Source organism: Aegilops tauschii, chromosome 1 (genome assembly GCF_002575655.3).
Source record: "Aegilops tauschii subsp. strangulata cultivar AL8/78 chromosome 1, Aet v6.0, whole genome shotgun sequence".
NCBI lineage: Eukaryota > Viridiplantae > Streptophyta > Magnoliopsida > Poales > Poaceae > Aegilops > Aegilops tauschii.
This window is the reverse complement of record NC_053035.3, coordinates 324,416,979-324,441,947: the sequence shown is the minus strand read 5'-3', so window position 1 is coordinate 324,441,947 and position 24,969 is coordinate 324,416,979. Positions and strand designations below refer to the sequence as shown.

The window sequence follows — 24,969 nt, the reverse complement described above, 5'->3', positions numbered from 1 at the left end:
GGCGTATATAAACCGGGGCGAGTTACCAGAGGATGAAACTTTGGCCAGGCAGATAACCCGGCGGTCCAAGTCCATGACTATTATCAATGGAGAGTTACATCATTGCAGTGTGACAGGGGCGTTTCAACGCTGTGTGTCTCCTGAGGAAGGCCGTGAAATTTTGCGTGAGATCCACGAAGGAGATTGTGGTCACCACGCCGGTTCAAAATCTTTGGTGGCCAAGGCATTTCGTCACGGTTTCTATTGGTTGATAGCTCATGCTGATGCCGAGGACTTGGTCAAAAGATGTGATGGCTGTCAGAAATTCTCAAGATGCGCTCATGTACCGGTGCAAGAATTGAGGATGATTCCAATCACCTGGCCGTTTGCAACTTGGGGGTGGATATGGTTGGGCCTTTCAAGAGGTCCAAGGACAAGAAGACCCACCTCTTGGTGGCGGTTGATAAGTTCACGAAGTGGGTGGAGGCAGAGCCGGTTAGTAAGTGTGACGCAGCCACGGCGGTTCAATTCATCAAAAAGGTGATCTTCCGGTTTGGCTTTCCACACAACATCATAACAGACAATGGTACCAATCTATCAAAGGGGGCCATGAAGGAGTTCTGTCGACGTGAGCACATCCGGCTTGACGTGTCATCAGTGGCTCACCCCAGTCCAATGGTCAAGCGGAGAGGGCCAATCAAGAGATCTTGAGAGGCATCAAACCCCGGCTTATGGTCCCTTTGCAACGGACACCGGGTTGTTGGGTTGAGGAGTTACCTTCTGTGTTGTGGAGCATCAATACCACGCCCAACAGATCGACAGGCTACATACCATTCTTCATGGTTTATGGAGCGGAAGCAGTTCTTCCTAGTGACATCCGTCATGACTCGCCTCGTGTAGCGGCATATGTTGAAGCTGACAATGAGAAGGCACGACAGGAAGCTCTTGACCTGTTAGATGAGGAGCGTGACATGGCGGCAGCCCGTTCGGTGATTTATCAGCAAGATCTGCGTCGTTATCATAGCCGCCGGGTTAGAACCAGAACATTTCAAGAAGGATATTTGGTGCTTCGACTCATCCAGGATCAGACGGATATGCACAAGTTATCCCCCCCCTTGGGAAGGACCTTTTGTGGTCAGCAAGAATCTGCACAACGGGTCATACTACCTAATCGATGTTCGAGAGCGCAAAGACTCACGTAAATCGGAGGAGGGGACCAACCGGCCGTGGAATATTACTCATCTTCGGCCCTATACTTGAGCTACAGGCTCTACTTATGTACATATTATGACATTGTATATATTATGATCAATATAATAAACCGGAACCTCAGCTAAAGCGGGGTATCTGTTGTTTTCCTTACATCATGTGTGGTTACATGGAGCTTACAAAGCGGCGTCCGGTTTACCCCTTGATTTAGCTTCTCAAAGCTTCATATTAGATCACTTGGGGGCTTGGTCGTATCCGAACCATAGCTACACCTCTTGATCGGCGTAATGCCACAGCATCACTTGGGGGCTTGGTCATATCCGAACCATAGCTACACCTCTTGATCGGCGTAATGCCACAACATCACTTGGGGGCTTGGTCGAACCCGAACCATACCTACACCTCTTGATCGGCGCAATGCCGCAACATCACTTGGGGACTTGGTCGAACCCGAACCATAGTAACACCTCTTGATCGGCTCAAAGCCACGTCAAACCGGGGCCAAAGAGAGTGTTGTAAAACAACAGCTCAAACATAGGCACCCACTGAGCACAGCTCGCAATGTTGCTTGGGATTTCTTTGCTGTCGAATTTAGGGCCTGGCAGCCCGTAAAAAGCCTCGACTACAATGGTTTTATTTTCCTTTTTCTAAGTTTCTCTTTCTTTTGATAAGATTTGTGATGTTTTCAAACCGGTGTTTATCAACCCGGTTAGGCTGTCAACTACAAGTTGTCGGTATATGGTCAAGTTATAATCCGGAGACTATCAGCCCGGTCTGGTTTTGACTCATAGTCACCAGTATGGAATAAACCGGTGTTTATCACAACCCGGAACGGTTTTATTATAAACCGGCACCATAACAGGAGTTACTTTTACTCCGGATTAGGGTTATTACCCTCATTACAAGGTTGGTCAGCCAACACTATGCCTAAAGGTCACATGTATCATATATTTCCATATTTGGTTATCTTTTACAACCTTGGTTATAAACCTTGGTCATATATATATTTGGGTATCATGACCCGCCCGGTGGTAAACCGCCAGGGCGCTTTAAGCTTCTTATCTGCAGGAACAGCTTGAGTAAATAGCTATGGATCATGAACATCATATCTTAAGGATGGCGGATTAACACGCATCAGTTGCAGATAAATATGCACGAAGGCATAACAGACCAAGTGTTTTAACTAGCCTATTACAAGGAGTTTCAGTGCCAAAGGGATAACTGTTTCTCAATAAGCATTGCAGCATGGAAGATTAAACCGGCCCCCGGATTATGATCCCTGAACAGCTTGACCTGACGGCTGCGGATCATCTTGCACCGGTTCATCTTCTTCGTCTCTACCCAGCGGCTGGAAGTCAATAGTTGTCCAGTCGATCCCGGTTAAAGCTTGGAAAATAGCTTCATCGCTTATAAGGGTGTACGGTTCAATGTCAGAGGCATAAGTGTGCTTACGGATTGGAGGGATCAGGTTTTGAGCCTCAGGAGTTGGTGCAGCAACCCGCTTGTTATTGGTATCATAGCTCGCCTGGTAAAATGAAAGATCAGCCTCTTAAGCAAGTTGACAAGCGAGTGGACGTATTTCCCGGTTTATGGCGCGGAGATCTTCAGTGCCAAACTCTGATCCGTCTTCTTTTAAGCATGGGTAGCCTTTAGCCACGTCCGTCGGATCAAGATCAGGCACCCATGCTTTTGCCCGGGTTAGTGCGGTCAGAGCGCCAGCCCTTGCAGCAGACCGCTTTAGCTCTTCTATCCGGGCAGGCAACATAGATAGCCTGTCTAAGGTATCCTTGATCAACGTCGGGGGCGGCTTATTGTGAGAAGCGGTACAGATAATTCGTTGAGCGCCGGTATACAGTTGTTCTATTAGCGTGTAGGCAGCCTTCAGCTTCTTCTGAACATCAGAGCCTAGACGACTAATGCGAGTTCCTGCATCATTGAAAACATCAGTAAACCGGCAACGAATGGGAAGATATGTTGAAAGTATTAAGGAAAAGATGCTTACCAAACACAGCAGTGGTCATCGCATGTACTTGCCGCTTTACGCCAGTCAGCTCATCTACCACCGGTTTGAGAGCTGCTTCTGCTTCTTCAGCTCTTTTCTGCAAAGCGGATTTCTCTGTGTTCCAATCCGCCCGCTACTTGGCGAAGCTCTCCTTTAGCTTTTCCATAGCGGCTAAGGCGCTTGTCAGCTCATCTTTTGCTTTGGAAGTTTCAGCCTGTTGGGACTTGATGTTCTCTTGCAGATCATCGGTTTGGCTTTCCTTCTTGCTCAGCTCCGCCTGTAAAGGAATAGATGTATAATGAGTTGACATTACATATTTGAGGTACCAAGCCCATAACAAGTTATGCCCTTGATACTGGGGGCTAATGCATGTTTGCTCTTGATCAGAAATTTCTACAAGTCCCAAGCACAATACAAGTATTAATCTTGGCACTTGGGGGCTAATGTGTGTTTGCTCAAAAAGCTGTTGGTATGGGAATTCTTCTACATCCCCGGTTCATCTTTATAAAGTTAAACCGGCCCTTGGGGGCTATACCGGTGAAAGGAGAGTATGGCAAATTTTAAAGAAACCGGTTCATCTTAAAGAGGTAATCTGGTCCCTGGAGGATAAATATGCAAAGATAAGTTGTGACAAAAGTCCCGGTTTAGATTGGTATCATAAACCGTCACTTGGGGGCTACTAGGAGTTGATAAACTACAATTGGAGAAAAGAGAAAAACAGTAGTTACCTCATATCGCTCCTTTATCAAGTTTACCAAACTAGCTTTATAGTCACGGCTGGTATATAGACGGTTCAAGAAGCCAGAGTGAATGTCTTGAGCATTGAGATGGGCGTAGCTTGATAAATTGGCATTCCATTTGCCTTTGCCGACAGTAGATAGATCATCCTTGGCAGTATGCTTTGACAAAGCTACAGGATTGCCAGGAGTGGTGTCGCTAGTGCCAGTAATCATAATGTCATCATCTTGTTCATTGGTAGCCTTCACCGGAGTTGGCGGTTTATCAGTGTCCTTAACTGGACTGACCGGTTTGTCATCAGTTCGGACAGGGCTGGTTGGCCGGTCTGCATGGCTTGTAGTGTCAACTTGCACTTGTTCAGCAAGGAAGTCATGGTCTTGAGGTGGCGGATCGTGAAGCATGGTGTCGGCGTCGGTTTCTTCCGCCTCTGGAGTTGTTTCCGGTTCAGCAGCTACATTATCATCAGCCGGTTTGTTTAACCGAGCTTTCTTGCTGGGTCTTGGCTTGGCGCTGAGAAAAGATAGACATAAGGATCAGTACAATATGTAAAGATAACACATCAAGAATAAAGACACATGCATAGCTCACCCAGGAACTGTTTTGAGGGGTGGAAGCTATGTGGGCGATGACTCACCAGAGGATGAGTGAGAAGTACCCTGATAATTTAAATCGGACGGGTTAAGAGGCTGGCGAAAACAACCTGCTTTTGGGTATGAAGTATCAATGGGATAAGAGACGTCAGATCAGCGTTTTCGAACCGGACTGTTCGGTAAACCGGCAGAGGTAACTACCTGGCCGCTGCGCCGGGTTGTACGGCGAGCCTCGTGCTGCTGCGTCTTCAAAAGAAAGTTTGGGTCCAAGTAAGCAAGAGGGCGAGAAAATTTTACTTTCCGATTTGCTTGACGGATTTTTGATGTTGGCAGAGGATCTGAATCGGAAGAAAGAATGGTTACCTCTACGTCCTCAGCATGACTGCCTTCAGCGTTGTCCTGATAATAATCATTGTCAATGAGATGTACGAAAAATGAACCAAGAGAGTCAAGTTCTACCTCTGGTTCCGGGTTACCCACATCGTCATCAGCTGATAGATCGGAGGATGCAGTGGTCCTTCTCTTGGCAGGTTTCATAACAACCTTGGTCTTTGGACGAACTGGCTTGACCGGTTTATCTTGCGGCTTCGCCGGTTTGTCTTGGGATGGTTTCTTGTTCCAGAACGGATCATCACCCTGTGATAAAATAATCACACTGTGAGAGAATATTTGGATAGAAGAAACTTCAGATAAAAAGATTATATGATTCTTGCAGCTGGTGGTTTGTTGAAGGTGCAGAAAGGGAGTAGTCCGGTTTGGGCACAGACAGCCTCCGGTTCGTTCAATATCTTTTTTACAGCCTCAGTGACTTCTGCATCTGTAAGCTGAATTTCAATGTGCCGCTGAGCATCCTTCAGACTCCCCGTATATTCACACATCAAACCAGAGCGCCGGCTTAAGGGGAGAATACTCCAGCTTATCCAACAGCGAGCAAGATCAACTCTTGTCAAACCGTTTGCCATGAAGGCTCTGAGCTTTGATAATTGAGGAGCATAGTTGGCCCTTTCTCTTGCAGTCAGCCTCTGAGGAAAAGGGTGTGTGTTGCTCAGGCGTTCAGGGCGGTAACCCGGCAGGGGTTTTTCGTCAGACGGAGAGGTATCCATGCCGTAAAACCAAGTTTGGTTCCACTCTTTGGGGTGACTGTGGAGTTTGGGATGAGGGAAGGTGACTTCTTTCCTCTTCTGAACCACCATTCCGCCCAGTTCCGTATTGGGTCCATCTGAGAACTCGTTGTGACGGTTTAAGTGAAAGAAATCCCTAAACAGTTCGACTGTAGGTTCCTCTTGCAGATAAACCTCATAGAATACTTGGAAGTGGCAGATGTTGGTAACAGAGTTGGGACCGATGTCTTGAGGGCGCAGCTGAAAATTGGCTAGTACATCTCGGAATTTTTTTGAACCGGGAGGGCTAAAACCTCGTCCGAGATGATCAGCAAACACGACTACCTCTCCATCCTTGGGTGTAGGAGGATTTTCCGGGCCAGGGACCCTCCAGTGGATAACATCTTTCTTGGCTAAAGCGCCCATTTTAACAAGGTTGTTTAATTGCTCCTCGGTTACTCGAGTGGGAGCCCAATTGCATTCATAGACTTGTTTGGCCATGACAAGGGAAATCTGAAACATGATTATTGTCGGTTTAAGATTTACAGTGGACAACTATACAGTGATATAAGGATACAAGCATATTGATAAACCGGATTTGGTTATTCGTAAACCGGAGTCTAACGATGGAAACAGTGTAATGCATTGGCGGTTCAACAGGGGACTAATGGTATCTACTGGGTCATCATTCTGTATATGAAGTTAAACCGCCCTATCTGGTATTAAAGATGTCTAAGTGAAGGGAAAAACAGGTTTCACATCTTGCTATGGTAATTTCAGATCTACCGCGCATTGGAAAAACAAAATATATTCTAACCTAATTTCCAGCATACTAAAAATTTACCAAGTTGAGAGGAGTTGGATATCAAACAGGTGTTAAAACTACTACCGCGCGAGATCTGTATGGTTTTTGGATTTAATCCATGGATATAAATAAGGAAAAAGAAGGGCGGCGACGAACACTGATGAACGACAGAAACCCTAAGTGCAGATCTATGGTAAGAGAAAGGGGATACTTGCGGAGGCTATTGAGCAGCGGCGCGCGGAGGAGCTCTGGTACGTTCAGGTCGATGCAGCGGCCAAGGTTGGTGCAACAGTCGAAGGTTGACGGCGGCGGCCGAGGTCGAAGGTTCGGGCATCGCGAGGATGACGATGACGCGAAGAGGCACGAGGGGGGAAATGGAAAGGCCCCTGGCCCTATTTATAAGGGAGATAAACGATAGGCGCGAAAATCGAGGAGCTGAATTTTTGGATATGAGGCACATCTGTCGCCTCGATTGTTGGAGGCTCATTAATAAAGGTGGGTTATACACAGTTTTAAATGACAGGTGACGTCACGGCGGTTTACCATGATCCTAGAAGATGATGTCACGGCGGTTTACCAGATTATGTGAAGATGTTGAAGAAGAAATTTTCTTAAGTATCGAGGATTGACATGAACCAGTTCAAATCAATCTGGGGCCTAATGTTGGGGATATTGCCACTGGGCGTAAACCGGCCAGGAGAGGCCGGGTTAACCCCATAAGTAATTCATCTATATCTGAAGTCCATGAAGACAGATAGTGACGCTTCATAAAGGCCCAAGGCCCAAAGCCGGTTTAAGGCCTGTAGACATAAACCGGCATTGATATGTAAACTTGTGTTGTAAGATAGAAGTAGCAGAGACCGAGCCGGACATGATTATGAGCCGGCCTTAGGATTCTGTAAACCGGCGAGTGTCAACCCATGTATATAAGGGGACGACCCGGCGGCGGTTCAGAGGAGACAGACAACAACTCGAGACTCAGGCAAAGCGTATTCGCTCCCTGGTCTTCGAAACCCCATCAATTCCATCACAACTAGACATAGGCTTTTACCTTCATCGTAAGGGGCCGAACTAGTATAAAACTCTCTTGCGTCCCTTGTCCGCGTTAACCTCTTTAAGCTAACCCGTAGCGATGGCTCCATGACTAAGTCCTTTCTCTAGGACATCTGCCGTGACAAAACCACGACAGGATCCCTGCCAAGAAGCAGGTCATCCCCACCCCGGAGCCCGGCGAAAGGGTGGTATTTATCCCCCACTTCCTCCGCAGACTAGGGTTTCCACTTCACCCTTTTGTCCGCGGCCTCATGTTCTATTATGGGCTAGATTTCCACGATCTAGCCCCAAACTCCTTCCTCCACATCTCGGCGTTTATCGTCGTGTGCGAGGCGCTCCTCCGCATTGCCCCCCACTTCGGCCTATGGCTCAAAGTCTTCAACATGAAGCCGAAGGTGGTTGACGGGCAGCACGCAGACTGCGGAGGTGCTATGGTGAGCAAGCTTCCCAACGTCACCTGGACAAAAGGGGCCTTCGTGGAAACTGTCAAGATATGGCAGCAGGAGTGGTTCTACATCACCGAACCCCGCGGCACCAACTGGGCGGCCACTCCTAAGTTTAGATCCGGACCCCCAATGCGGCTAGCATCATGGACCAACAAGGGTCTAGATTGGGGGTCGACCGACGAGGTATTGATGCTGCAAAAGCGCATCAAGAACATTATAGAAAATAACACTAGCCTCACTGATGTGATCCAGGTGATGCCGTTCCGCCAAACCCTTCCCTGCCAGCGCCGGCCTCTCCAGATGTGGGAGTTTAATCCGATGGGTCTGCGGACATTGTAGCGATTCTTCGGCACAACACACGAAGAGATCTGGAAGCTACTTTTCAAGGCCCAGAAGTCGTGGCCAGAGACGACCGACGACATCAGCCTCGACTGCGCTCATCCGCCACCCTGGTAAGTTTTCTAGTTTCCGAACATAACTTAGTTCACAAATCAAAGGGGTATGGTGAGACTTCCCTCCTTTAACCAGGGATCCGAAAACCCAGCTGATCCACTGCTGATGAGGATGCTGGTCCCGACGCCATACCAGGCGCCGGAGAAGAAGGCCAAGAAGAAGGGCAAGGAGGCCAAAGGTGGCCTCCGCCGTAAAGTTACTTCGGACGCTGTGTCCGGAGGTACCGAAGCTCTCTCCTCCCACGAGGGAGATGAAGACGAAGAGGAGGAGGAGGAAGAGAGCAATTCTCCCCTTAAGGGGAGGAAGAAGAAAAGGCGGCCTCCGCAGACCTAGAGGTGGAGGCGTCCAAAAGGGGAAAGATATCCCTCTCGGATGGCTCGGACTCGGATGATGAAGTCATCCCCCAGCGGCGCCCCAGGGAAAAGCCCCTGGCCAAATCCTAAGCATTCAAAGATACTATGCATATATCCAGTCTTCTACAGATTGTAGGATAACATATCATTATGTATTTCAGTCCAGCCCGTGATCTCCCCCAACAATCATCGTCTTCGGGGAACTCTCTGGCGCCGAAGATGGGAGATCGAGACGCCTCCGCGAGCCTCTCCGCCAACCACCCCGGACGGCACCAAAGTGTTGTCCCGAAGAGCCTCTCAGGGCCATGGAGAGGTGCGGGAGGCTGCCAAGATGGCGCCAGAGGGTAATGCCTCCGCTGCCGAGAACAAGGGGGGCACAACCCCCATGGAGACTGATGACGGGGGCCCGGACCAGTCCGGCCCCCCAGCCGGACACCATTCCGGAGACCCACGTGACTCCGGAATCAAGCGAACAACCCCCTTTGAAGGAGGGGGGAGCGCCAACTCCACCGGCAACCTCCATCAATCCAGAGGCGCCGGACACTTTGATGGAAGCACTTTGACGTTCTTCCGTCGTGGAGGAACACCGTACCCTGATGGGTGCGGTGGTTGAGAAGGTTCAGTCCGTCAAGAGCGGGCTGAACGAAGCCTTGACCATCCTATTATCAGGCTTCGAGGTATGCGATGTAATATTCTTAGCCGCTTTGCATGTGTAAAAAATGCCTGTGTATAGCTAGTAGCCCCTGAGACTTTGTTCGGCTTTTGGAAACAAAGGCCGAACAGAGGATCAAATATTCGCCAGAGATAACATACTTGTCTATTTTGATAAACAGGCTTCACTATTAGCGACGACCGCCCAGGCCGCCGAAGTATCTGAGCTCAAGCGGAAGCTGGAGCTGGCCGATGAGGATCTTGACCGCATCAACAAGCGGTTTGATGAGGCGCAAGGTATGTTTTGAAAAAAGTGCTTACACGCCTGAAATAATGTGCCAATATGGAGTCTAATCTCCTGTGTTGTCCTGATCGAATTTGTAGGTAGCGCGAGCGAGGTCGAGGCCCTGAAGAGCGCCCTCGCCAAAGCCAAGGAGCACACACGGGTGAGCCAACCGGCCGTTGAAAAAGCGGCTGTGGATTTAAAGGCCGAGCAGGTCACCCGCGGCAAGTATGAGGAGCGGGTGACCGAAGTGGAACATGAGCTCAAGGATACTGTCGGCAAGTGCGAGGCCTTGGAGGAGAAGAATAAGGCCCAAGCGGCCGATCTCACCAAGGCTCTATAGGAGGCCAAGGAGGCGCGGACCGAGTCCCAGGTGGCTCGCGAGGAGATCAAGCAAGCCGAACAGATAGCGGCTGGTAAGCCTTTTCTTTTACAGAGCATATTTGGCAGTTAGAGATATGCTTTGCTAAATCAACTATGGAGTGCTCTAGACGCCTTTGCGGATCTCCCTAGGAGTGCTGCTGACGCCGCACAATATTTCTGGGCCCAAGAAGGGAACACGACGGAGAAGCTCTTCTGGATGATGCAGCTAGCGAAGCTGCATAGGATGTTCGGTTTGGCCATGAAGGACATCATAGTCCGGCTATGGCCAGCCGGACCCATTCCTAGCAGCTACTTCAGCCTGGTCAAGCGGCTTGGCGATGCCTTGCCCCGAGTTGAGGCTGTGAAGCGCTCGGCGTGCATAGAGGGTGCGCGGATGGCCTTTTCCCGTATCAAGATGCACTGGGCGAAGATGAAGGCCGCTGTCGTGGCAGTCGAGGGTCCCCCCGAAGGCAAGGACTACCGCAAGCCGGAGCAATACTTCGAGGACATCCTGTAGGGTGCCCGTTTAATAGAGGGTCAATGCTCAAAGGATATTATGTTTGAATGAATGTATCCGGGTTGCCCAGACTTTGTGTTATGAAACAAGGCCTTTGTAATATACTTGTGCTTTTGTCTGAAATATTTTCCTCCTATGCGGCCATATTTATTTCTAAAAGTTTGCCAGTCGTCGGCTTCAGCCCCCACGTAGATACTACGGGGTTGTTTGGAGTAGCACATGACCACACTTGACCCAACGTCTTGGTCCGTAAAGGATTTGACCGTGCAGTGAACTAGGCTATCAGACTATGCGGCTTTATCACTTTCACTTAGCCATAGGAGTTTGACAAGGGGACTATGATCTAGCCCCTGGTGCGCGTGCAGCTCTCCGAACTTGGATGCTTTAGGCGCCTGACCGGGTGGAGGCCAGTCCTTCGTATAATACGGAAAAAATCGCAAAAGATTTATTAAGTCACCGAACCACTGACTAGCTCTTGATATATCATGGCAGTCAGTTTTTGGCTTTCTCTACTGAGGTGTTTGACCGGGCGAGCCAGAAACACAATCATAGTAGTTCTCCCTTTACTACCTTAGCCGAACAAGTGGAACATAAGGTGGTGACCACAGGAGCCGGGCAACCCAACTATTGACCAAAGACATGATTCGGAGCCGATGCATATAATGCGGTATTCGGGACGCCGAAGTATACTATAAAAGTGTTCGGACTTTTTGTTTTTGAAAAATATACATGTGTCCGAATAGAGCCCTTGGCAATTTGTGCCAAGGTGTATTTTTCAATCTGTCGTGAAGATGGAATACAAATTATGAAATAAGCCAATACCGAATAAGGTTAGGCAATTCTGATTGATAAGTCAAACGTGTTCTTATAGAGAATGCCACAATCATCAAGGCTATTTTACATGCCAAGAATTTGAGAACAAGGGAAAGTTGTATGCAAGTCCTAAAAATGTGGTCTGGAAGATCCTTTGGACACCCTGCCGCACGTCTGCGCCACTTTTCACCTTTGGTGTGGGATCCTTTGAGAGGATCAATGATCGAGTAAACAGAAGAGGCCTAGGAAAGGGCCCTTTGTACCACCGAAAAGTGAGTTGGGTATTAAAGAACCTGAAAAATAAAAAAGAGAAAAAAGGGAAAAAGGAAGATTACTAAGGTCCGAATAGGGTCGAGCCGTATTGTGGACTTTGTCCTTAATGGGCCTCCGTCCCTGCCCATGGTATTTTAGTGCGTAGTTATGTACACGCGGTACGTATGCCACGATTAGGTGGGGGGTTTTGACGGAGGCAGAATTGCTAATCAAGTTCTGGATGAACCGAACTGTCGTTCTGCAGGGTAGACCAGACTCGTTTGATAGTGTCCGGGGGTTTGATGGCCGATGAAGTATTCGGCTTGATAAGGCCACCCTGTACCTCGGCTGCGAGGGCCGTGGTATGCTCCTTAGTACGGAGGGAGCGCTCCATGTTTCCATTGACTGTTATGACGCCACGTGGTCCGGGCATCTTGAGCTTTAGATAAGCATAGTGCGGGAGCGCATTGAAACGGGAAAAAGCGGTTCGTCCGAGCAGTGCATGATAGCCACTGCGGAAAGGACGATGTCGAAGATCAAGTCTTCGCTTCAGAAATTATCCGGTGAGCCGAAGACTACTTCCAGCATTATGGACCCTGTGCAGCAGGCCTCTATGCCGGGTATCACTCCTTTAAAGGTGGTTTTAGTGGGCTTGATTCTTGACGGATCAATACCCATTTTGCGGATGGTGTCCTGATAAAGCAGGTTAAGACTACTACCGCCGTCCATAAGGACTCGCGTGAGATGGAATCCATCGATAATTGGATCGAGGACCAATGCTGTCGAACCTCCATGACGGATACTGGTCGGATGGTCTCTGCGGTCAAAAGTGATCAGACAGGTTGACCATGGGTTGAATTCTGGGGCGACTGGCTCTATGGCATAGACGTCCTTTAATGTGCCCTTGCGCTCCCACTTAGGGATATGAGTAACGTAGATAATATTTACTGTTTTTACCTCGGGGGGAAATTTCTTTTGCCCCCCTGTGTTTGTTGGGCGAGGCTCATCGTCGTCCTCGCTAGGCGGCCCTTTCCCCTTGTGTTCGGTGTTTAGCTTATCGGCCTGTTTAAAGACCCAACAATTTCTGTTGGTATGATTAGCAGACTTGTCAGGGGTGCCATGGATCTGGCAAGGCCGATCGAGTATTCTGTCCAAACTGGATGGACCATCTTTGTTTCCTTTGAATGCCTTCTTCCACTGACCGAGTTTGGAGCCACTGAATCCGGCATTGACAGCCGTGTCTTCAGTATCTTCATTGTTGCTCCGACGCTTGTGTTTGTTGCGTTGTGGCCTACCGTTGCCGTCTCTAGCTTCGGAGGTGCCAGGGTCGCTGGTGCTGTTGCTTCTGCGGGCTAGCCAGCTATCTTTTCCCGCGCAAAAGCGGGTGATGAGTGCGGTAAGAGCTACCATGGACTTCGGTTTTTCTTGGCCGAGGTGTCGGGCGAGCCACTCATCCCGGACACTGTGTTTAAAGGCCGCGAGGGCTTCGGCGTTCGAACAATCGACAATTTGGTTCTTTTTGATTAAGAACCTAGTCCAGAGCTCCCGAGCTGACTCTCCGGGTTGCTGGACTATGTGACTAAGGTCATCGGCGTCTGGAGGCCGGACATAGGTACCTTGTAAGTTGTCTCTAAAGGCATCTTCCAAATCTTCCCAGCTACCAATAGAGTTTTCTGGGAGGTTGTCTAACCAGTGCCGTTCTGGTCCCTTTAGTTTTAGTGGGAGGTACTTGATGTCATGGAGATCGTCACCGCGAGCCATGTGGATGTGGAGAAGAAAATCTTCGATCCATACTGCGGGATCTATCGTTCCATCGTATGATTCAATGTTCACGGGTTTAAACCCTTCTGGGAACTGGTGCTCCATTACCTCATCGGTGAAACATAGGGGGTGTGCGGCACCTCTGTATCGGGCGACGTCACGGCAGAGTTCAGATGGCGTCCGTATGCAGTTTTGGCCTGGGTGAGGTTGTGCCTCGCGCCAGGCGTGATGGCCATCTTCTCGCGTTGGGGCAGGCCCCCTTGATCCATAGATTGATATAGCTTGGCCTGCTGTATTGTCCAGGTCCTGTCGTAGGTCATAGGTGTATCCTGGAGCCGTTGTCTCTCTGCCTCTATGGCGAGGTGGTGCGGGTTGGTGTTCGGCATAGGTGGCCGCTTTATCTCGCCCACGTGGTGGCCGGTCTGGTTCATCAGCGCGGTCATGTCTTAACGGTATGGGCTCGAGGGCCTCGTCGTCAAATTGTGGTAGTAGCCGACGCTTCAGATAACTCTTTGCTGGGTGTTGAAGGCCATACTCTTCGGCAGCTAGGACCTGGGTCCATTTGTCGTTGAGTGTATCTTGTTCGGCTTGGAGCTGTTGCTGCTTCTTTTCTAGGCTTCTCGCAGTGGCGATTAGCTGGCGCTTAAAGCGCTCCTGCTAGAGTGGTTCCTCTGGCACAATGAAGTCTTCGACGCCGAGGCTCACATCATCCTCGAAGATCGGTAGATAGTTAGTATCCTCCGTGTCCTCGTTCCTGACCGGATCGTTAGGTTTAACTTGCCCTTCCTCCCAATCATCCTGTTCGGATGTTGGCTCGACGGGGGCTTCGGGGTCTTCGGCGTTCTCCAGAGTGTTATTGTCTCCGGTACCAGTATTGCTATCTTTTTCGCGACGCGATTTTGAGCGGCGCCGCTGACGTCGACGCTTTGGTGGTGCCTCAGCAGGCTTGTCCTCAACCGGATCCTTCCTGCTGCCACCGCCATCCTCTTTGGGTGTGTCCACCATATACACGTCATATGTGGAGGTGGCCGTCCAACGTCCGGTAAATGGCGGGTCTTGGCCTTGTTCGTCTCCGGCATCGTCGTTCATGCCGTCGATGTCTTCGGAGGCGTAGTCCAGCATGTCGGTTAGTCTTCGACAGTGGCTATAAAGTGGGTGGTGGGTGGGACGTAAAATTCCCCGCTTTCAGCCCCTAGTCCGCGCTGGGCGTAGTTCGGAGGTGATTCCTCTGTGATGGCGAGGGATCACATTAAGTCCAGCGCCTCGTTTAAGAGCGAGGTTTGGACGGGGAAGCGAGAGTCGTCCGTGGAGCTAGGCAGGGCGAAAGCTAGTGTCCGGGGGCGAGTCCGACTTTCCAATGACAGGGGAGCCTAGTTTGACTCTGGGCTTGCCAATGATGCATTCCCCTCCGGATCTCCGGCAGCGAGCTTCATAATTGCAGAGAGTCCGGTGGGCTCCAAACTCCCGTCTTCGGACCCGGTAGTTTGCTCCGGATCTAAGGCCAGAGCGCTGGTCAAGGCTGCGCACCCTTCTAAGATCAAGTCTCCTCGGATATCCGCGGCATAATTCAGATTCCCAAAACTGATCTGATGACCAGAGGCGTAGCTGCCGATCTGTTCAAGGTGGCCAATCGAGTTGTCACGCAGTGCGAAGCCGCCGAACACAAAAATTTTACCGGGGAGAAAAGTCTCCCCCGAAACAGCATCATTGTAGATGATCGAATGAGCCACCGGACCTTCTGTCGAGGGTACAGTGAAACTCTCAATGAAAGCACCAATGTCGATGTCAAAACCGGCCGATCTCGGGTAGGGGTTCCTGAACTGTGCGTTTGAGGATCAAAGGTAACATGAGACGAAGGGGGCACGATGTTTACCCAGGTTCGGGCCCTCTTGATGGAGGTAATACCCTACTTCCTGCTTGATTGACTTTGATGAGTATAGGTGTTACAAGAGTTGATCTACCTCGAGATCATAATGGCTAAACCCTAGATGTCTAGCCTATATGATTTGTGATGGCCTCTACGGACTAAACCCTCCGGTTTATATAGACACCGGAGGGGCCTAGGGTTGTACAGAGTCGGTTTACAGAGAAAGGAAACTACACATCTGAACACCAAGCTTGCCATCCACGCAAAGGAGAGTCCCATCCGGACACGGGGGAAGGCCTTCTATCTTGTATCTTCATGACCCATCAGTCCGGCCCATGTCGCATAGCCCGGACACCCGAGGACCCCATAATCCTGGACTCCCTCCCTCCCACTTGCACTAGAGTCAATAATCTAGTTCACATCGCCATGTGATTAACACTCATAGTTCACATCGCCATGTGACTAACACCCAAAGAGTTTACTAGAGTTAATAATCTAGTTCACATCACCATGTGATTAACAGTCAATGAGTTCTGGGGTTTGATCATGTTATTAACAGTCAATGAGTTCACATCACCATGTGATTAACAGTCAATGAGTTCTGGGGTTTGATCATGTTATGCTTGTGAGAGAGGTTTTAGTCAACGGGTCTGCAACATTCAGATCCGTATGTACTTCGCAAATCTCTATGTCATATTGTAGATGGTGCTATCACACTCCACTTGGAGCTATTACAAATGGTTGCTCCACTATACGTATCCAGTTTGCTACTTAGAGTCATCCGGATAGGTGTTAAAGCTTGCATCGACGTAACCCTTTACGCCGAACTCTTTATCACCTCCTTAACTGAGAAACATTTCCTTATTCCTCTAAGGATAATTTTGACCGCTGTCCAGCGATCCACTGCTGGATCACTCTTGTACCCCCTTGCCAGACACGTGGCAAGGCACACATCAGGTGCGGTACACAGCATGGCATATCATATAGAGCCTATGGCTAAGGCATAGGGGACGACATTCGTCCTTTCTCTTCTTCTGCCGTGGTCGAGCTTTGAGTCTCACTCAACTTCACACCTTACCACTCAGGCAAGAACTCCTTCTTTGAATGATCCATTTTGAACTCCTTCAAAATCATGTCAAGGTATGTGCTCTGTGAAAATCTTATCAGGCGTCTTGATCTATTTCTATAGATCTTGATGTCCAATATTTAAGCAGTTTTACCCAGGTCTTCCTTTGAAAAACACCTTTCAAACAACCCTTTATGCTTTCCAGAAATTCTACATCATTTCTGATCAACAATATGTCATCCACATATAATTATCAGAAATGTTGTAGTGCTCCCACTCACTTTCTTGTAAATACAAGTTTCTTGCAAACTTTGTATAAACCCACAAGCTTCGATCACCTCATCGAAGCATATATTCCAACTCCGAGATGCTTGATCCAGTCCACAGAAGGATCGCTGGAGCTTGCATACCTTTTAGCATCCTTAGAAACGTTAAGGAAACTTTGTTTTGACATCCATCTGCCAGATTTAGTAATTGAAAATGCAGCAACTGCTAACATATTTCCAAAAGACTTTAGCATCGCTATGAGTGAGAAAGTCTCATCATAGTCAACTCCTTGAACTTGTCGGAAACTTCTTTGCGACAAGTCGAGCTTCATAAATGGTGACATTACCATTAACGTGTGTCTTCTTCTTAAAGATCCATTTATTCTCAATGGCTTGCCAATCATCGGGCAAGTCCACGAAAGTCCATACTTTGTTCTCATACATGGATCCTATCTCGGATTTCATGGCTCCTAGCCATTTGTTGGAATCCAGGCCCACCATCGCTTCTCCATAACTCGTAGGTTCACCGTTGTCCAACAACATGACCTCTAAGATAGGGTAACCGTACCACTCAGAAGTTGTACATACCCTTGTCGACCTACGAGGTTCGACAGTAAATTGATCCAAAGCTTTATGATCATCATCATTAGCTTCCTCTTCAACTGACATAGGTGTCACAAAAACATCTTTCTGTGCTGCGCTACTCTCTGGTTGAAGTAAAGGTTCAACAACCTCATCAAGTTCTATCTTCTTCCCACTCAATTCTTTTGAGAGAAACTCTTTCTCGAGAAAGGACCCGTTCTTAGTGACAAAAACTTTGCCCTCGGATCTGAGATAGAAGGTATACCCAACTGTCTCTTTTGGGTATCCTATGAAGATGCATTTGTCCGCTTTGGGTTTGAGCTTTTCCGGCTGAAGCCTTTTGACATAAGCATCGTAGCCCCAAACCTTAAGAAACAACAACTTAGGTTTCTTGCCAACCACAGTTCATACGTTGTCGTCTCCATGGACTTAGATGGTGCCCTATTTAAAGTGAATGTAGTTGTCTCTAATGCATAACCCCAAAACGATAGTGGCAGATCGGCAAGAGACATCATAGAACGCACCATATCCAATAAGGTACGATTACGACGTTCGGACACACCATTACGCTATGGTGTTCCAAGTGGCGTCAACTATGAAACAATTCCACATTATCTTATGTGATTGCCAAACACATAACTCAGATATTCTCCCCCTCGATCGGATCGCAGAAATTTAATCTTCTTGTTACTACGATTCTCAACTTCGCTCTGAAATATACCCATATCTACTCAAGTCATCGGTGAAGGTGACAAAATAACGATATCTACCGCACACATCAACAGTCATCGAACCGCACACATCAGCATGTATGATTTCCAACAATTCACTTGCCCATTCCATAGTTCCAGAAAACGGGGTTTTAGTCATCTTGCCAACGAGGCATGGTTCGCATGTGTCAAGTGATTCAAAATCAAGTGACTCCAAAAGTCCATCAACATGGAGGTTCTTCATGCGCTTTACATCAATATGACCTAAGGGGAAGTGCCACAAGAAAGTGGTACTATCATTATCAACTCTACATCTTTTGGCATCAATGTTATGAACATGTGTATCACTACGATCGAGATTTAATAAACCATTCACATTGGGTGCATGACCATAGAAGGTATTATTCATGTAAACAGAATAACCATTATTCTTTGACTTAAATGAATAACTGTATTGCAATAAACACGATCTAATCATGTTCATGCTCAACGCAGACACCAAATAACATTTATCTAGGTTCAACACTAATCTCCAAGGTAGAGGGAGCGTGCGATGGTGATCACATCAACCTTGGAAACACTTCCAACACACATCGTCACCTCACCCTTAGCAAGTCGCCGTTTATTCCGTAGATTTTGTTTCGAGTTACCAACATTAGCAACTGAACCGGTATCTAATACCCAGGTGCTACTAGGAGTACTAGTAAGATACACATCAATAACACGTATATCAAATATAATTTTGTTGACGTTGCCAGCCTTATTATCTACCAAGTATTTGGGGTAATTCCGCTACTAGTGAACATTCCCCTTACAATAGAAGCACTTAGTCTCAGGTTTGGGTTCAACCTTGGGTTTGTTCACTGGAGCGGCAACTAGCTTGCCATTCATGAAGTTTACCTTCTTCCCCTTGCCCTTCCTGAAAGCAGTGGTCTTGTTAGCCATCAACACTTGATGCTCCTTCTTGATTTCTACCTTCACGGCGTAAGCACTGCGAATAGCTCTGGGATCATGTCCATCCCTTGCATGTTATAGTTCATCACGAAGCTCTAGTAGCTTGGTGATAGTGACTGGAGAACTCTGTCAATCACTATCTTATCTGAAAGATTAACTCCCACTTGACTCAAGCGATTATAGCACCCAGACATTCTGAGCACATGCTCACTGGCCGAGCTATTCTCATCCATCTTGTAGGCAAAGAACTTGTCAGAGGTCTCATACCTCTCAACATGGGCATGAGCCTGAAATAGCAATTTCAACTCTTGGAACATCTCATATATTCCATGGCATTCAAAACGCCTTTGGAGCCCCGATTCTAAGCCGTAAAGCATGGCGCACTAAACTATCAAGTAGTCATCATAACGTGTCTGCCAGATGTTCACAACATCTACAGACGATGCTAGAGGGGTTGGCACACCGAGCGGTGCATCAAGGACATAAGCCTTATGTGCAGCAGTGAGGACAATCCTCATACTACGGCCCTAGTCCGCATAATTTCTTACAATATCTTTCAACTTAGTCTTTCTCTAGGAACATATTAGAACAGGGAGCTATAGTGCGAGCTATTGATCTACAATTTGCAAAGACAATTTATACTATGTTCATGATAATGAGTTCAATTAATCATATTACCTAAGAACTCCCACTCAAATCAACATCCCTCCGGTCATCCGAGTGTAACATGATCCAAATTCACCAACCCAAGTCCGATCATCACGTGAGATGAGGTGGTCTCAATGGTGAACATCTCAATGTTGATCATATCTACTATATGACTCATGTTCGACCTTTCGGTCTCTTGTGTTCCGAGGCCATGTCTATACATGCTAGGCTCGTCAAGTTTAACCCAAGTGTTCCGCATGTGCAACACTCGCGTGCACCTGTTGTATAGGAACGTAGAGTCTATCACACCCGATCATCACGTGGTGCTTTGAAACGACGAACTTTCGCAATGGTGCACACTTGGGGAGAACACAATTTTATCTTGAAATTTTAGTGAGGGATCACCTTATAATGATACCATTGTCCTAAGCAAAATAAGATGCATAAAAGGATTAACATCACATGCAAATCATAAGTGACATGATATGGCCGTCAACTTGTGCTTTTGATCTCCATCTCCAAAGTACTGACATGATCTCCATCGTCACCGGCATGACACCATGATCTCCATCATCGTGCCGCCATCGGGGTTGTCCACGCCAACCATGCTTCTACTACTATTGCTACCGCTTAGCGATAAAGTAAAGCATTACATAGCGCATAATGATTGACATGCAGGTCATACAATAATTGAAGACAACCCTATGGCTCCTGCCGGTTGTCGTATGCATCGACATGCAAGTCGATATAAACTATTATAAACATGATCATCTCATACATCATATATATATATATATCATCATGTCTTTGCCATATCATATCACAAGATACCCTGCAAAAACAAGTTAGACGTCCTCTAATTATTGTTGCATGTTTTACGTGGCTGCTATGGGTATCTAGCAAGAACGATTCTTACCTACGCAAAGCCACAACTGTGATATGCAAGTTGCTATTTAACCTTCTACAAGGACCGCCTTTTTCGAATCCCATTAAACTAAGGTGGGAGAGACAGACACCCGCCAGCCATCTTTAGGCAACAAAGTCACATGTTTGTCGATGGAACCGGTCTCATGTACGTGGACATGTAAAGTTGGTCCGGGCCGCTTCATCCCACAATACCTCTGAATCAAGAAAAGACCAAGGAAGGAAGCAATCTGAATATCAACGCCCACAAACTCCTTTGTGTTCTACTCGTGATGTCATCTACGCATAGACCTAGCTCATGATGCCACTTTTGGGGAACATTGCATGGGAAACAAAAAAATTCTACGCTCACCAAGATCCAATCTAGGAGATGACCATCTACGAGAGGAGAGATTGCATGTACATACCCTTGTAGATTGCTAAGCGGAAGCGTTAATAAACTCAGTTGATGTAGTCGAACATCTTCGCGATCCAATCACGATTCGTCTCGCGAACGTCTTCGCGATCCGTCCTGCGAACTCCAGATCCAAGTGCTGAACGGACGATACCTCCATGTTCAACACACGTACGGCTTGATGACAACTTCACCTCCTCGATCCAGTGAGTGATGGTGAAGTTGTAGCTCGAGTGCTCCGGCAGCACGACGTCTTGGTGGTGGTGGAATCTCAGCAGAGCTTCGCTAAGCGCTAGGGAGAGGAAGAGGACCACGAGGGAGAGGAGGGGCAGCATCGTGGCATGGAGATGTGCTCAAGGGGTGCGGCTGCCCTCTCTCTACCTCTCTCTACATATAGGGGAAGGGAGGAGGGGGTGGTGCCCCTAGGGTTTCCCCTAGGGGCGGGGCGCCAGGGCAGATGGGATCTCCCTAGGGTGACTTGCCCCCCAAGCCGGGAGGTGGGAACCCTAGGGGGCGCCCCAACCCTCGTTGTTATGTGAGATGGGGTGAGGAGGGCGCTCAACCCCTTAGTGGGCTGGTTTTCCCCCTCCCCTTGGCCCATGGGCCCCCCAACACTTCTCGGCCCCCCTGAAACCCCTTGCGGCGACGCTGGTCATCGCCTGGTACCCCTGGAACAATTCCGGACTCCAATACCCTTCGTCCAGTATATCAATCTTCACCTCCGGACCATTCCGGAGTTCCTCGTCACGTCCGGGATCTCATCCGGGACTCCGAACAACCTTCAGTAACCACCCTAATGACTCAACTATACTTATATCGTCACCAAACCTTAAGTGTGTAGACCCTGCGGGTTCGAGAACTATGCAAACATGACCAAGACACCTCTACAGTCAGTAACTGATACGTCTCCTTTGTATCTATAATTTTTGATTGTTTCATGCCAATATTATACAACTTTTACATACTTTTGGCAACTTTTTATATGATTTATTGGACTAACCTATTGATTCAGTGCCCAGTGCCAGTTCCTTTTTTTGCATGTTTGTTGTATCGCAGAAAATCCATATCAAATGAAGTCCAATTGCAATAAAATTTTACGGAGAGTTATTTTGGAATACATGTGATTTTTGGGAGTTGGAATCACCGCAAACGGAGGCCCACACAACCCACAAGACACCAGGGCACGCCAGAGGCCCATGGCGCGTGGTGGTGGGTTGTGCCCTCCTCGAACGTTGGTTGAAGCTCTACTTCAGGCACAAGGAAGCTTATATCCGGAAAAAAATCGTGTTAAAATCTCAGCGCAATCGGAGTTACGGATCTCCCGGAATATAAGAAACGGTGTTCAGCCAGATCAGGGGAGCACGAAACAGAAGAGAACATAGAGAGAGATCCAATCTCGGAGGGGCTCCCGCCCCTCCGCTGCCATGGAGACCTAGGACCAGAGGGGGGGAACTCTCCTCCCATCTAGGGGGAGGCCAAGGAAGAAGAAGAAGGAGGGGGGCTCTCTTCCCCTCGCTTCCGGTGGCACCGGAGTGCCGCCGGGGCAACGATCGGGACGACGATCTACATCAACAATCTTGCTACCGTCAACACCAGCTTCCCCCCCCCCTCTATGCAGCGGTGTAACACCTCTTCTCCCTGCTATAATCTCTACTTAAACATGGGGCTCAACTCCATATATTATTTCCCAATGATCTATGGTTATCCTATGATGTTTGAGTAGATCCGCTTTGTCCTGTGGGTTAATCGTGATCTTGGTTGGTATGATTTTATATTTTATTTATGGTGCCCTACGTCTCATGCAAACGTGAGGGGCCCCCGCTGTAGGGTGTTGCAATACATTCATGGTTCGCTCATGGTGGGTTGCCAGAGTGAAAGAAGCTTAAACCCGAGTAAGTGGGGTATGGTGTATGGGAGTAAAGAGGACTTGATACTTCATGCTATGGTTGGGTTTCACGACCTTAATGATCTTTAGTAGTTGCGGATGCTTGCTAGAGTTCCAATCATAAGTGCATATGATCCAAGTAGAGAAAGTATGTTAGCTCATGCCTCTCCCTCATATAAAATTGCAAGAATGATTACCGGTACTTGTTATCGATTGCCTAGGGACAAATAACTTTCTTGTTGACACAAACCCTTTTTCTAAACACCTAACTTTTGTTATCTTGCAAAGTACTTCTAGTTTTATTCATGCAAAGTTGTTCTAGCATCACACCTACAAAATAGTTTCATACTTGTTTCCGGTAAAGCAAACGTCAAGTGTGCGTAGAGTTGTATCGGTGGTCGATAGAACTTGAGGGAATATTTATTCTACCTTTAGCTCCTCGTTGGGTTCAACACTCTTATTTATCGAAAAAGGCTACAAACGATCCCCTATCCTTGTGGGTCACCAGTAACCAATAGCGGGACCTAGATGCCCATATTAGTTCCTACATATTCTACGAAGATCTTATCGGTCGAACCTCGATGTCAAGGATTCAGCTAATCCCGTATGCAGTTCCCTTTGTCTATCGGTATGTTACTTGCCCGAGATTGGATCATCGATATCTCCATACCTAGTGCAATCTCGTTACTCGCAAGTCTCTTTACTCGTTCCGTAATACAAGATCCCGTGGCTAACTCATTAGTCACATTGCATGCAAGCTTCTTGTGATGTTGTATTACCGAGTGGGCCCTGCGATACCTCTCCATCATACGGAGTGACAAATCCCAGTCTTGATCCATGCCAACTCAACAGAAAACCTCAGAGATACCTGTAGAGCACCTTTATAGTCCCAGTTACATTGTGACGTTTGGTACACACAAGGTACTCCTCTGGTGTCAGTGAGTTGCATGATCTCATGGTCATAGGAAGATATACTTAACATGCAGAAAACGATAGCAATTAACTTGACACAATCATATGCTACATTTATAGTTTGGGTCTTGTCCATCACATCATTCTCCTAATGATGTGATCCCGTTATCAAATGACAACTCATGTCCATGGCTAGGAAACCATAGCCATCTTTGGCCAACAAGCTAGTCCGGTAGAGGCTCACTAGGGACACGTTGTTGTCTATGTATCCACACATGTATTTGAGTTTCCGTTCAGTACAATTCTAGCATGGATAATAAACGATTATCATGAACAAGGAAATATGATAATAACCAATTTATTATTGCCTCTAGGCATATTTCCAACAACATCATCTTGGCAGGAATCTTCTTCATGGGGCGCTCGCCCTCAACATCACCAAGGTCATCGCGGCTGATCTTATAGCGCATGGCACCACATACTGGGCATGCATTCAAATCCTCGTACTCACCGCGGTAGATGATGTAGTCATTAGGGCATGTATGTATCTTCTGCACGTCTAATCCTAGAGGGCAGACAGTCTTATTTGCTTCGTACGTACTGTCGGGAAATTCATTGTCCTTTGGAAGCATCTTCTTTAACATTAACATCAACTTTTCAAATCCCTTGTCAGATACACCATTCTTTGCCTTCCATTGCAACAATTCTAGTGTGGTGCCCAATTTTTTCTTGTCAGCTTCACAATTTGGGTACAACAATTTCTTGTGATCCTCTAACATGAGCTACTACTTCGGCCTCTCCTTTTCACTTGCGCAGTTTCTCTTTGCATCGGCAATGGCCCGACCAAGATCATCAGCGGGCTCATCTGATGCCTCTTCTTCAACTTCTTCCCGCATTGCCAACTCATCTTCTTCCCCCATTGTTGTTGTACCATTGTATTCAGGGAACCCATGGCCAGGATAGCTGTTGTCATCCTCTTCTTCTTCATTCTCTTCCATTAGGACCCCTCTTTCTCCGTGCTTGGTCCAACACTTATAGCCGGACATGAAACCGGACTCAAACAGGTGGATGTGAATGGTTCTTGAGTTAGAGTAATTTTGACCATTCTTACAGTTAACACATGGAAAACACATAAACCCATCCGCCCGCTTGTTTGCCTCAGTCGCAATCAGAAAAGTATGCACGCCATTAATGAACTGGGGAGAGCAACGGTCATCGTACATCCCTTGCCGGTTCATCTTCATTACACAACACCAAAAATACCAAATTAATACAAGTTCATACACACTTATTCTCATTAAACAACATACAACACTGGTACAGGGAAGTGCTATACAAACGGTTTTTAACCCCTTTCCGCGACGGTGTTTGGAACCGTCGCCAAGTGAGTGTG

The 24,969-nt window shown here is 47.7% G+C and overlaps 1 pseudogene; it reads right to left on the bottom strand.

Annotated features, from left to right (window-relative positions):
• The window catches only part of LOC141030793 (uncharacterized), a 42,910-nt pseudogene extending 18,336 nt beyond the window's left edge, over positions 1 to 24,574 (bottom strand).
• Between the last annotated feature and the right edge of the window lie 395 nt (positions 24,575 to 24,969).